Below are 11,747 nucleotides of genomic sequence, written 5' to 3'. Positions count from 1 at the left end.
TGTTCAAGAAGAAAGCCCGGCCGGCAATGTTTGATTCTTTCCGTTATTGGCGAAAAGAATCTAAACAGAGAGAAATTAAAAAGTTGAAAAAAGAACAGAAAGAGCAAGAGTTGACTTTAGAACAGTCTGCTAAGCAGCTGCAACTCAACGAGTTTGAGAAAGCGATGGAGGTGGCCAATAGAGAGCATAATTTAGCAATAGACAAGTGCTATCCTGCTTTGCCATCAAGTACAGCTAAGATAGTAGAGGACCCTGAAAAGGATCCCCTGTTATCTTACTTGTTACGATCACCCCCACCGTATGCACAGGGTGCTACGGCTCCACCTATACCGAATGTTCAATTACCGGTTGCTGGACAACCTGGTGTTCCCGCTCCTCTGAATCAAGTTCCTGTACCTCCTGTGGTCACTATTAATGTTCCTTCGGCACCCCCTCTTTCAGGGTTGCCGGCTCCTTTACCTATACCTGTATCGCTCACACCTGCTAGTTCACAAGCTGTTTTGCCCGCTACTCCTACTGTTTCTAATCTATCTGTTCCAACTGCTACTCTATTTACTGCTTCTGCTAATATTATGACTCCACTTTCTGTTCGTCGAAGAATCACTGATTCTGTCTCTAACATTCTATCTCCCTTCTATAAAACTGTGATTAAGACTCCTACCTCTGACTCTGTGCAGAGACGTAGTCAGCTTCCCAGTACTGAAGAAAGAGGAATACTAGATTCCACTGCTCTTAGATGGATTTCGAAAGTTGGAAGATATAATGTACAAGATGTATTAGATACATTTATGCAATGGAATGAACCGACACAACGATATGTGTTCGATGAAATGTGTTTCCTTCTACGTGAGGAATTAGAAGAGGATGACCCTGAATCAAATCTAGAAGAATTAATTAATGTTCAGAAAGAGTTTGCTGCAGGTATGATAGTTGGACAAAATATAAAAGAAGCGATGGAACTGGTTTTAAGTTATAGGAATGACCCATCCCTTCGTTCTCCGAGGGAGTCAGAGAAACGTAGTACGAAACAAAATCGTCAATATCCAATGAGAGAGGTTCCACCAATTTGGCGTGAAGCTGTGCAAGCTAATGTAAACCTTGGTATTGCAGCCGCTCCGGCCCAATTCCAGAGAGTATGGATACATATTCCATGGAAGCGAGCTGAAGTATTAGCAGTGAAACAGGCCTTGCCAGATCCGCGTAAAAATCCTGCAGGGTACTACAAAGAGTTGGCTCAAACAGTTGACGCTTGTGTATTAAATCTAGCTGACATAGATCTGCTGTTTGGTAATGTAGTACCGCAACCAATTTGGGCTAAAATTCGTAGAGAGAATCATCCAGTTGCCCTAGGTGGTGATTGGGCAGCTATAATTGCAGCGGATGGTCAACAAATAGGTGGTTCTAAACCTGAACCCTTAATTGCTAATTTGCCCGGTAGAATAATCGACTTAATGAAGACCCTAATGCCAGCATTACGCGTTAACTGGGACAAATTGTCCGCGTGCAAACAAAAGAAAGACGAAAGCGTCTCCGACTTTTTCACAAGATTCGAGGAGACTTTCGTGGATCACAGTGGTCAGGATATGAGCACAGAAGGAGGCCAGAGATTATTTGTTGATAAATTTGTGCACAATCTGTTGCCAGAACTTAGTGGTAAATTAAAGAATTCTGAAAGTGCGTGGGCTGTCTCTACGATTGCGCAAATACTTGCTACTGCCCAGTACTATGAAAATAGGGACAAAGAGGAGAAAGAAAAATCAGATAAAAAGACGAAAGAGTTAAAAACTAAAGTTCTTTTACAGCAAGCATATCCGCCTCGCACCAATCAGACCAATACACAGCAAGGGTCATATCAAAGAACGGAGTATAATTATCAGAGGCCACAGTACCAATGGAATCAGTGTGCTTATTGCAAAATGGAAGGCCATTATAAGACTGAGTGTCCGGTACGGGCACAAAATAATGCTGCGGCAGCTCAAAGAGGTCGTGGTGGTTATATGCAAAACTCTAGAGGTCGAGGAAGAGGTGCTATGCCTCCACAGACAAGTGATCGCCCTTCTAATTATTTCGACCAACGAAATGGACAATCTGCCCAACAGAATAGGTCTCAACAGTATCATGTTGAAGATTACTATGAAGCTAGTGAGGAAGGTCAGCCAAGGGAGTACTAGGACAGCCATGGACAAAGAGAGGGAGTAGTATCAGTTCCAGTAGATCAGAGTGGGCCTTATGTCGCAGTAGCAACATCAGGTATAGTCGAACCGTTTCTGTTGGATACTGGTGCAGCAAAAAGTTCTATCATACATGCGAAACTCCCTGGCGCACCTTTGTCTGGCTCAACAAACGTTTCAGTAGGTTTTTCAGGCGCCCCTGTTCACAACCCTGTTTCTGGTCCTTTGTCTATTTCTGTTGGACCCCGACAATTGAAAGCACCCCTGATTTTGACGACAGGTTGTAATGAAAATCTGCTTGGTTTAGACTTGTTAAAACGCCTATATGCGACATTGTACTGTTCTCCAGAAGGAGTACAGCTTACGTTGGGTAAAAGAATCATCTCTCCAATGTATTTGTCGATGGATGCACTTCCACCAGAGCTGCGTTCACTCCCTGATACTCTTTGGGCGACTGGTCCTAATGATGTAGGTCTTTTAGAAATTCCACCATATGTAGTAACTTTGAAGGCGAATGTAAAATTTCCACGAATTCCACAATACAGAATATCTAGTGAAGGTGAGCGTGCGCTCCTACTGATAGTACAAGATCTGATCAAGAAAGGCGTTATAGAAGAAACTAGAGGTAATGTCTGCAATAGTCCTGTACTGCCCATTCTGAAACGAACTGACCCAACAAAACCTCCAGTATATAGATTTGTAATTGATCTTAGAGAGGTTAATAAAATTGTGATTCCACAGTTTCCTGTGGTTCCAGACATTACTGCATTGTTAACGTTGATTCCTGCTACAGCAGCATGGTTTTCAGTTATCGACTTGAAAAATGCCTTTTTCAGCATTCCGATAGCCGAGGAAAGCAGAGATATCTTCGGTTTCTCTCTAGGAGGACGAAGCTTCAGGTTTAAACGCGCTCCACAAGGTTATTGTGAAAGCCCATCCATCTACAGTCAAGCATTAAAAAGCCAGTTAGACTCATTTGTACTTCCTCCTGGTTCTGCTTTAATACAATATGTCGATGATCTTCTAGTGGCTGCCGATGACAAGGAAACTTGCAAAACAGCTACAATTTCCTTATTGCATCACTTGTCAAATTTGAATCACAAGGTGTCACCTTCAAAAATGCAATACTGTTGCCAAGAAGTGACCTACCTAGGTCATCTCTTGTCAAAGGAGGGAAGGAAGTTGACCCCAGAGAGAATAAAAGCAATTACACAGATGAATGTTCCTAGCACGCAGAGAGAAGTACGTGCCTTTTTAGGTATTACCTCATATTGTAGGCAATGGATCCCAAATTTTTCTCTTTTGGCGAAACCGTTGGTAGCTTTGACTGGGAAAAATGTTCCGAGTCCAGTGCCATGGTCTGCCGAATGCCAGGAGAGTTTTTCTGAGTTACGAAATGCACTGTGTTCAGCTCCTGTATTGGGTACACCCGATTACAGTAAACCATTCACGCTCTATGTCCATGAGAGAGAAGGTTGCGCGTTGAGTGTTTTGACACAGAAATTTGGTGATAAACAACGCCCTTGTGCGTATTTTTCATCAACATTAGATCCAGTAGCTAGAGCGTTGCCTAGTTGCTTGAGAGCTACAGCCGCAGCTGCAGCCTCCATTCGACAATCTGCTGGTTTAGTAATGAACAACATGCTAGTAGTTATGGTTCCTCATGCTGTAGATACACTCATGAACCGAACCAAGACGCAGCACCTTACCAGTGCTAGATTATCAGGTTACGAATTGACATTGTTAGCGAGTCATATTCAGATCAAAAGATGCAATGTATTGAATCCAACAACACTGTTACCGACTAGCCAAGAGTCGAGTGATTCCGAACCACACGACTGTTGTTTTAAAACTGAGGAAGAAACAAAAGGACGAATTGATTTAAAAGACACTCCATTATCAGATCCAGATGGCACGTTGTATGTTGACGGGTCTTGCTTCAAATTGGAGAATGGTGATGTGACTGCTGCCTATGCAGTAACGACTTTGAGTACGATTGTGGAGACTGCGAGAGTGAGTCAGAATTCTGCCCAGGCTGCAGAATTGATCGCGCTGACAAGAGCGTGCGTTTTAGCTAAGGGAAAGAGAGTGAATGTGTTCACAGATAGTCAGTACGCGTTCGGCGTGGCCCATAGTTTCGGCCGTTTGTGGAAAGAGAGAGGTTTCATTACGTCCCATGGGACTAAGATTCAACATGGCCAGCTAGTTAATGACTTGTTGGAATCTCTAACCTTGCTGACTGAAGTTGCGATTGTGAAATGCAGTGCTCATAAAGCAATCACGGATGATGTTGGTCGTGGGAATGCTTTTGCTGATGAGACTGCAAAACAGACAGCTAGAAATACGATGAGTAGAATGTATGTTGCAACGTCTGCAAGATGGATTTCTGAGTCTGGAATGTGTGAAGACACAGTGGAAAGCGTGAAAGAAATTCAGAAAGAGGCGACTGAGGAGGAAAAGCGTGCATGGAAAGAGAGCACGGGTAAATTGGACTCGAGTGGGTGTTGGATTGACTTGTCGGAACAACAGCGTTGGATGTTGCCTGATGCGTATGTGCTTGCAGTAGTAACGATGGCACATGGAGCAGCGCACATCAGTTCTAAAGGGATTTGTAAGATGTTGGCTCCAGTTTGGAAGAATGATGGGATTAGTAAGTGTGCAGAGAGAGTGGTGAGAAATTGTATGGTATGCTTGATGCATAATCCTGGCAAGGGAATCCCCACACCTGCAGGTCACTTCGCTCCTCCTTCCTGCCCCTTTGAAGTGATCCAGCTAGACTTCATTCACATGGATCGTTGTAATAATCTGAAATACGTCCTAGTGGTAGTTTGTGCGTTCTCCAGATGGATCGAAGCATACCCACTGAAGGACAATACTGCTTTGTCCACTGCCAAAATCCTTCTTAAAGAGTACTTCCCCAGATTCGGAATGCCACGGATTGTATGGTCAGATAACGGAAGTGAGTTCGTAGGGAAAGTTATGCAGAGTGTGTGTGCCGGCCTAGGGATTAGACAAAAGTTCCACAGTGCGAATCATCCCCAGTCCGCGGGTTTAGTTGAGGGTTACAATGGCACCCTTAAACTGAAACTTGCTAAGATACAAGCATCCACGGGTTTGCCCTGGCCAGATGCACTGCCTTTGGCTTTGTTATCAACAAGAGCAACTGTACATTCTAGAGTAGGGCTTAGTCCATATGAAATAATTTTTGGTCGTCCTGCAAATGTTTGGGGGGTACCTAGACCGAAAGAATTTAAGCAGCAGGAATACCCAATGTTAATTGATTATCTTTTCGACTTGACTGCTAAATTGAGCCTTATTCACCAACAGGTTTTCGATGCATTGCCAAAGCCACCGGAGAGTCCAGGTCATCAGCTGAAACCTGGGGATCAAGTAGTCATTAGAAATTTTGCAAGAACGAAAAATCTTCAGCCCAGATTCGTTGGCCCTTTCCAAGTCCTATTGGCGACGAGAACTGCTATTCGAGTGGCCGGAAGGAAGAATTGGATTCATACGACACATGTCAAACGTGTGCCTCTGCCACTTCCTTACGACAACTGGGTAAAGAAAGGAATCGGTGCCTCTGAAACAGAACAAGTCCCCAGGTTCATACCTTTCAGTGATGCAGAACTGATCACAGATACATCAAACTCTGACTCTCCTCCTGAAACTGCTCTTTTGAACCCTGAACATTTGCCATCTGCGAACGTGAACATTGTAACGTCAGCTGAAAATATATTGTTTCCAGATCAGACAGTTCCTGCAAAACTGAGATACAACTTGCGACCTCGCAATATGGACAAATAAAGCAGGCAACTGCCAATTTTCACATTTGAATTTTCTGATACATTGCCTCCAGCCAGGAAGTTTACTATTATTTTTGTTGTTTTAAAATTTTGCCTTGCCGTCTGGGTAGCCGTAGGGTCGTGGCTGTGTGCCTAGTTGAATCTGCGGGGGTCAGACATAAGGTCGATCTTTCTGTTAGTTCTGGGAACTCCCAGGACTGATAGAGGCATTTTCATCTACGTACACATCATCAGTGGTCACGAGCGGATTGTAGAAGATGGAGCTTCCTGAGCTGCAACGAAAGAATGTAATTTATGTTCGCAGAAATAGACTGTACAGAATACTTCACAGCAAATGCTTTCTAATGCAATGTGCAGTTACATTTTTAATTGTTTTGATAACGTTGGTGGGTGGAATCATCTTTGGTGTGCATTTGATTTTTATGCCGGTAACTACAGTACCTCCCCTTGATCCTACTACTTCTACGGTTTCTTCTATGCATTCTTTTCACTCGTTTCCTGAACACGAACAAGCTCGACGCTCAGAATTTATTAACAATACATTTGTACAGCTCTTGCATCAACACCAACTGGTAGTTAATACTACAGACTGCTGGGTGTGTGGCTTGATACCTCACACTATGGATAAAGGCATTCCCTATCTAGTCTTGCCTTTTAGCTATAATGGATCATTTCAGGCCTTTCAGACCATTTTTTCATATGCCCTTGAGACCTATCCTCCGCGTCCACCACGGTCCACTAAATACAACTCAGCCAACAAAGCTTTAGTCCAGGGAATTATTGACATGATTAAAGACGTCAATAATACTCCATCTTACCCTAGAGATGAATTACGGGTGTATTTGAGTTGGAACTCTACCGAGTATCGCCTTAGTTTGGGAGAAAGCAAGCGTAAAAGCTCCACTTCAGTTTGGGTCGTGCCTCACCGAGGTCAGGTCTGTTTGCAAGGAAATGGGAGAAATCTGAGAGCTCAGCTAGGGAGGAGTGAGTGCGTTGAGACTTACGTATTTCCGTCTAACTCCTCCCCTGCCTTCCTTACTGCTAGGGGTACTTACTTCATCTGTCAAGACAGAGCGTATACATGGCTGCCTGCTGACTTCTCAGGTTCATGTTATATTGCTCGATTGTTACCTCCGACATACACTGCTTCCTCTGATTATCACAAGACCAGAGTAGCAAGGGGTGTCTTCAGCAAGGAAGATACCGCTGGTCAGGAAGCTGGAGACTTCTTCAAAGGTTTCCTTCCGTTTTGGGGGCCTATGGCCAATAGTAGAAATCTACGTCAACTAACACGGGTAGTTGAATCTACTATTACAGAAACTGCTGGTGCCCTTAGTAACTTAACAGCTGAGCTTCAGGCGGATCGTCTCATGACGTTGCAGAACCGTATGGTTCTAGACGTAATACTTGCAGATCGAGGTGGGGTATGCAGAATGATCCAATCGAGCTGCTGTGTTTTTATTCCCAATAATGCTCCAACCGTCTATGAAGCGATCTCTAAGCTACACAAGATTTCCGACTCTATACACGTAGACAAGGGAAACTGGTCCTTAATGAAGTGGTTTTGGACTCTGGTATCAGCGTGGGGATGGAAGGTTCTGATGGTCATTGGTGTCATCCTAGTATTTCTGTTCTCATGCTGCCTTATTATCCAATGTGGTCCCGCTTTGTGTAGTCTCTGTGCTGCAACCTGTTTCAGAAGACCACCTGCATTAGGAGAAAAGGCACGAGACAGGATGATGATGCAACAACATGTCACTGACATAATGAGCATAGAGTTAGATTCTGACATAGACTGAGTAATTGCCTATGTAAGGGCAAAAGGAGGGTCTGAGGTTCCGTGACGATTTTACCCGTGTTTGTAACATTGTCGCAAATGCATAATTTTGGTATCAGTGAACCGCAAATGATCCATTTTATATATCCTGGTGTTTTCGCTATGCTACGAGCAAGAGCACTCCTGTTACAAACACATTTCTGTTCCACCCGTGGCATCCATCTTAGAACAAGGAAGCCATTTTGTATTCCTTGCCCTCACATAGTCAATGGACACGCTATGACCTCTTTTCATTTAAGGACACGTAGGCTTTAGCCGGCAATTCACCTTGCTAGTGACACGTGCACCTTAGGCCAGCAACGCTGTGGCAGCATGACTCGGCAAGAGCTGCCTCCTCAGCCTGAGGCCAGTCCTGCTATACTGGTTCTCGTGTTCGTTGGCCTGATCATGATTAGACGGCCGAAGCTGGTAGCCGTGCCCATTTACGACCCACAAACATCTCTTATCCTACTCTTCTATCTTCTGCACCTGGCTCTGCTCCTTTCCTTCTGGGCCTTTATTAGGGGGAGGTAACGAAATTTACGATGAGGCGGTCCGGGTCTTGAATGGAAAGTTGACATGGGATTATGATGGAATAGTGGGAACCCCTCGTTCGTAATGTTTTAACATCAGATATTGTTGACGATTCCTGTGCAACGCCAAATATTTATTGTACAAGACACAAAGGTTTTGGAATGTGCTAACATGTAAAGAATTTGCCTGAAGCCCAATATTCAGTATATAAGGAGCAACCCTCTTTGTACAAATTGAACAGGCTCCTAGATACTGCCCATGTGTAGTTTCTGTGACTTCTGTGTCCCTGCAGTAATAAACCTTTGGTCTTTGACGCCACCATCGAGAAGCCCGTGTTTCTGTTTGTTTGTGCACCGAGACAGGTTGAACTCCGGGGTCTTCGGGTGTTTTCCCTGACACCTCTGGACGGAACCAAAAAGTCCAGAACTCCAGAGTCGGCCTTATTGAAGACGTGGTGGGGGCAGGGGTCAGTCGGAGATCCAGAGTGGATGGTGTTCATCGTGCGTCTTCGGTGGTCACTGCGGTCCAGGTGCGGAGGGTCGTGGGAGGTGCGTTGGTTCGACGGTAGGGAGCGAGGATGGTGTGCCGAAGCTGTTGTGGATGATGGCAATCTTGCGGTGGAAGAACGAGGCGAGGGAGTTGCAGAGATCTTGCGAAGGGGTGATGTCGTTGTTGCCGGTGCTGGGGTTGGAGAACTCCTTGACGATGCTGAAGAGTTCCTTGCTGTCTTGGGCGTTGTTGTCCAGTCGATCCTTCAGTGATTTTTTCTTGGTGGTGCAGATGAGCTGGTGGGGCATGCGGGTCGCGTTTTTGAGGGCGGTCATGTTGTCAGTGTTCCGGTTGATGATCCAGGCATTCTCGAGGGTGCGGCAGGTCTTCTTGGAGTCCTTGAGTTCGTCGGTGAACCAGGGGGCCTTCTTGATTCTGGGTTTGCTGGGGGGTTCATCAGTGGTGCGAGGTCGTCAGCGCAGGCAGTCAGCCACTGCGTGAAGTTGCGGGCTGCTTCGTTGGGGTCCGGTGTGCTGGCAGGTGGGTTCTGGCTGAGGGAGGTGGTGGGCTGGTCGGCGGTGATCTTGCTCCATCTTCTGTGAGGAACCTGTTGTGGGTGGTGGTGGGAGGTGGTTTTTCTGAAGCTGAAGTTGCCGCAGCTGTGGTCGGTCCAGTGGAGTCCGGTGTAGTGGCTGAAGGCGATGTGCTTGCTGGATGAGAAGACGGGGTCAAGCGTGTGGCCGGCGTAGTGGGTGGGGGTGTTGACCAGTTGCTTGAGACCGAGGTTTGCGAGGTTGTCCAGAAGGGCGGCGGTGTTGGGGTCCTTGTTGTTCTCCAGGTGGAAGTTGAGGTCCCCTAGGAGGATGTAGTCGGCGGAGGGGAGGGCGTGTGGGCTGATGAAGTCTGTGATGTCTTCGCTGAATTGTGTGCGAGGTCCTGGGGGTCTGTAGATGAGGGTGCCTCTGAGGGTCGTCTTTGGGTCGGTGTGAATCTGGAAGTGGAGGTGTTCGGCGGCGGAGAAGGTGTCGTCGGCGTCTGTCGTGATGCGGATGGTGTTCTTGTGGACGATGGCGATGCCTCCTCAGGTCTGGTTGACGCGGTCCCTCCTGATGATCTTGTATCCTTCCGGGATGGCGATGGCGATGTCGGGGGCAGAGGAGGCGTTCATCCATGTTTCGGTGAGGAATGCAATGTCTGGAGATGTTGTGTCGAGCAGGTTCCAGAGCTCGACGGCGTGTCTGTGGACGGATCGGGTGTTGAGCAGGATGCACTTGAGATCGCTGCTGGGGATCGGCGTAGCTGGCGCGGTGCATGTTCGGAGGCAGGTGAACTTGCAGGTTGTGCAGGTGAAGGGTCCGTGGAAGAGTTTCGGGGCGGCTCGGCAGCAGGCAGGGTTCCAGCCGGCGTTGAGTGCGTTGAGGGCCGCGGCATCGTAAGTGTGTCGGGTCATCTTGCATCGGTGGGGGCCAGGGGTCCTGGCACTGGGCGCGGTCCAGGCGCGGATGGGTGCAGACGGGCTTACCTTTGGTGCGCCTTCGGCGCACAATCGGCGCGCCCGCAGCGCGTGACCGCTGCGCGTACGCGCGGTCGCCATATATGGCGAAGTGGGAGGGAGGGAGGAGCAGCTGGGAGGCGGGAGCGGGGAGGGCACAGAAGGAAAAGGGGGCGTGGCCGCTAGCACGGCGGCGGGAAGCGGGGTGGGCAAATGCAATACAACACGGCACTGGGGGTACAGAAAGAAAATAGGAAACAAGATGGGGACGAAAGGTTAAACACCAGACAGGGGAAAATAACTGTTAAAAGACGGCACAAATGGTGAAATACAACAGAGTGATGAAATACGGCACAAGTGGGGAAAAATAAATACAGCACAAGCAGTTGCGGCGAGGGTCGGGAACAGCGAGGCAGAGGGGTGGGGTGAGCGAGGTCAGCGAGGTCGGTTCTGCGAGCAGCAGGGGGCGAGGAGCGCACGCAGCAGCTGGTGGCCGTACGGCGCGGGGGTGTCCTGAGACAGGTCACACTCACCTGCGCCGCGCGGTCGCCATATATGGCCAAGTGGGAGGGAGGGAGGAGCAGCTGGGAGGCGGGAGCGGGGAGGGAACAGAAGGAAAAGGGGGCGTGGCAGGAAAATGCACAGGGAGGCAAGATGGCCGCCGTAGCTCTGTAGAGAGAAGTCGCATTATCTCTCTCTCCTATCCTAGGATGTGGAAGGACTGGTGAACCCAGGGATGTGGTTTCTGGTTAACCTGGTACACCGTGGAGCAACAGAAGCACTTAACTCAGACTGGTTGAGCAGGTTCTCAGCAAAGAAGGTGAAAAGCTGGCTTAGGTGTTGGAAGAGTTTGATAAGCAGCGTGAAAGTACCCTTCAAGATGTCCCAAAGAGGTAAAACGGACAGAGATAAACCAGCGATCGCAGGGCCGATTAAAGGCTCAGCTGCTGTAAGAGAGGGGGCAGTCCCAAAAACTTTGTCCCTGAAAAAGCAAACGGAGCCTCCTAGTCGGTCTTCGAAGACTGCATCAATTAAGAAGCCCGAAAAGCATGAGAAAAAACCTGAAGCGAGACCTGGGACCCGCTCGGCTGCGATCAAACCGGCAAAGGAATTGTCAATAGACGTGAATGCGTCTCCGCGAGCACAAACAGGGAATGCAAAAGACCAGATGCGGCAGGCAACCTTACCGGAGTCTTTTGTTTTGAAGGCACCCCCAGCAGTCCCGCTGATAGAGCTTCAGTTGGTCGAGTCCCATCAGGGGGAGATGATGACCGGGAGCGCTGTAGCACCGCTGATGGATCCAGGAGCCCGGGGAGGCAGAAGAGAGCTGAACGCGGAAGCTGAGTCAGTAGACCGCGAGGACGCAAGCGTCGAAGGCTTGGTTGCTGGGCAACCACCGAGCACGGCAGGAATCGGCTTGCCGCGACCAGAGCAGAACGCAG

The sequence above is a fragment of the Lissotriton helveticus genome, chromosome 4_1, assembly GCF_964261635.1.
Source record: "Lissotriton helveticus chromosome 4_1, aLisHel1.1, whole genome shotgun sequence".
Taxonomy (NCBI): Eukaryota; Metazoa; Chordata; class Amphibia; order Caudata; family Salamandridae; genus Lissotriton; species Lissotriton helveticus.
This window is presented reverse-complemented; position numbering follows the sequence as displayed.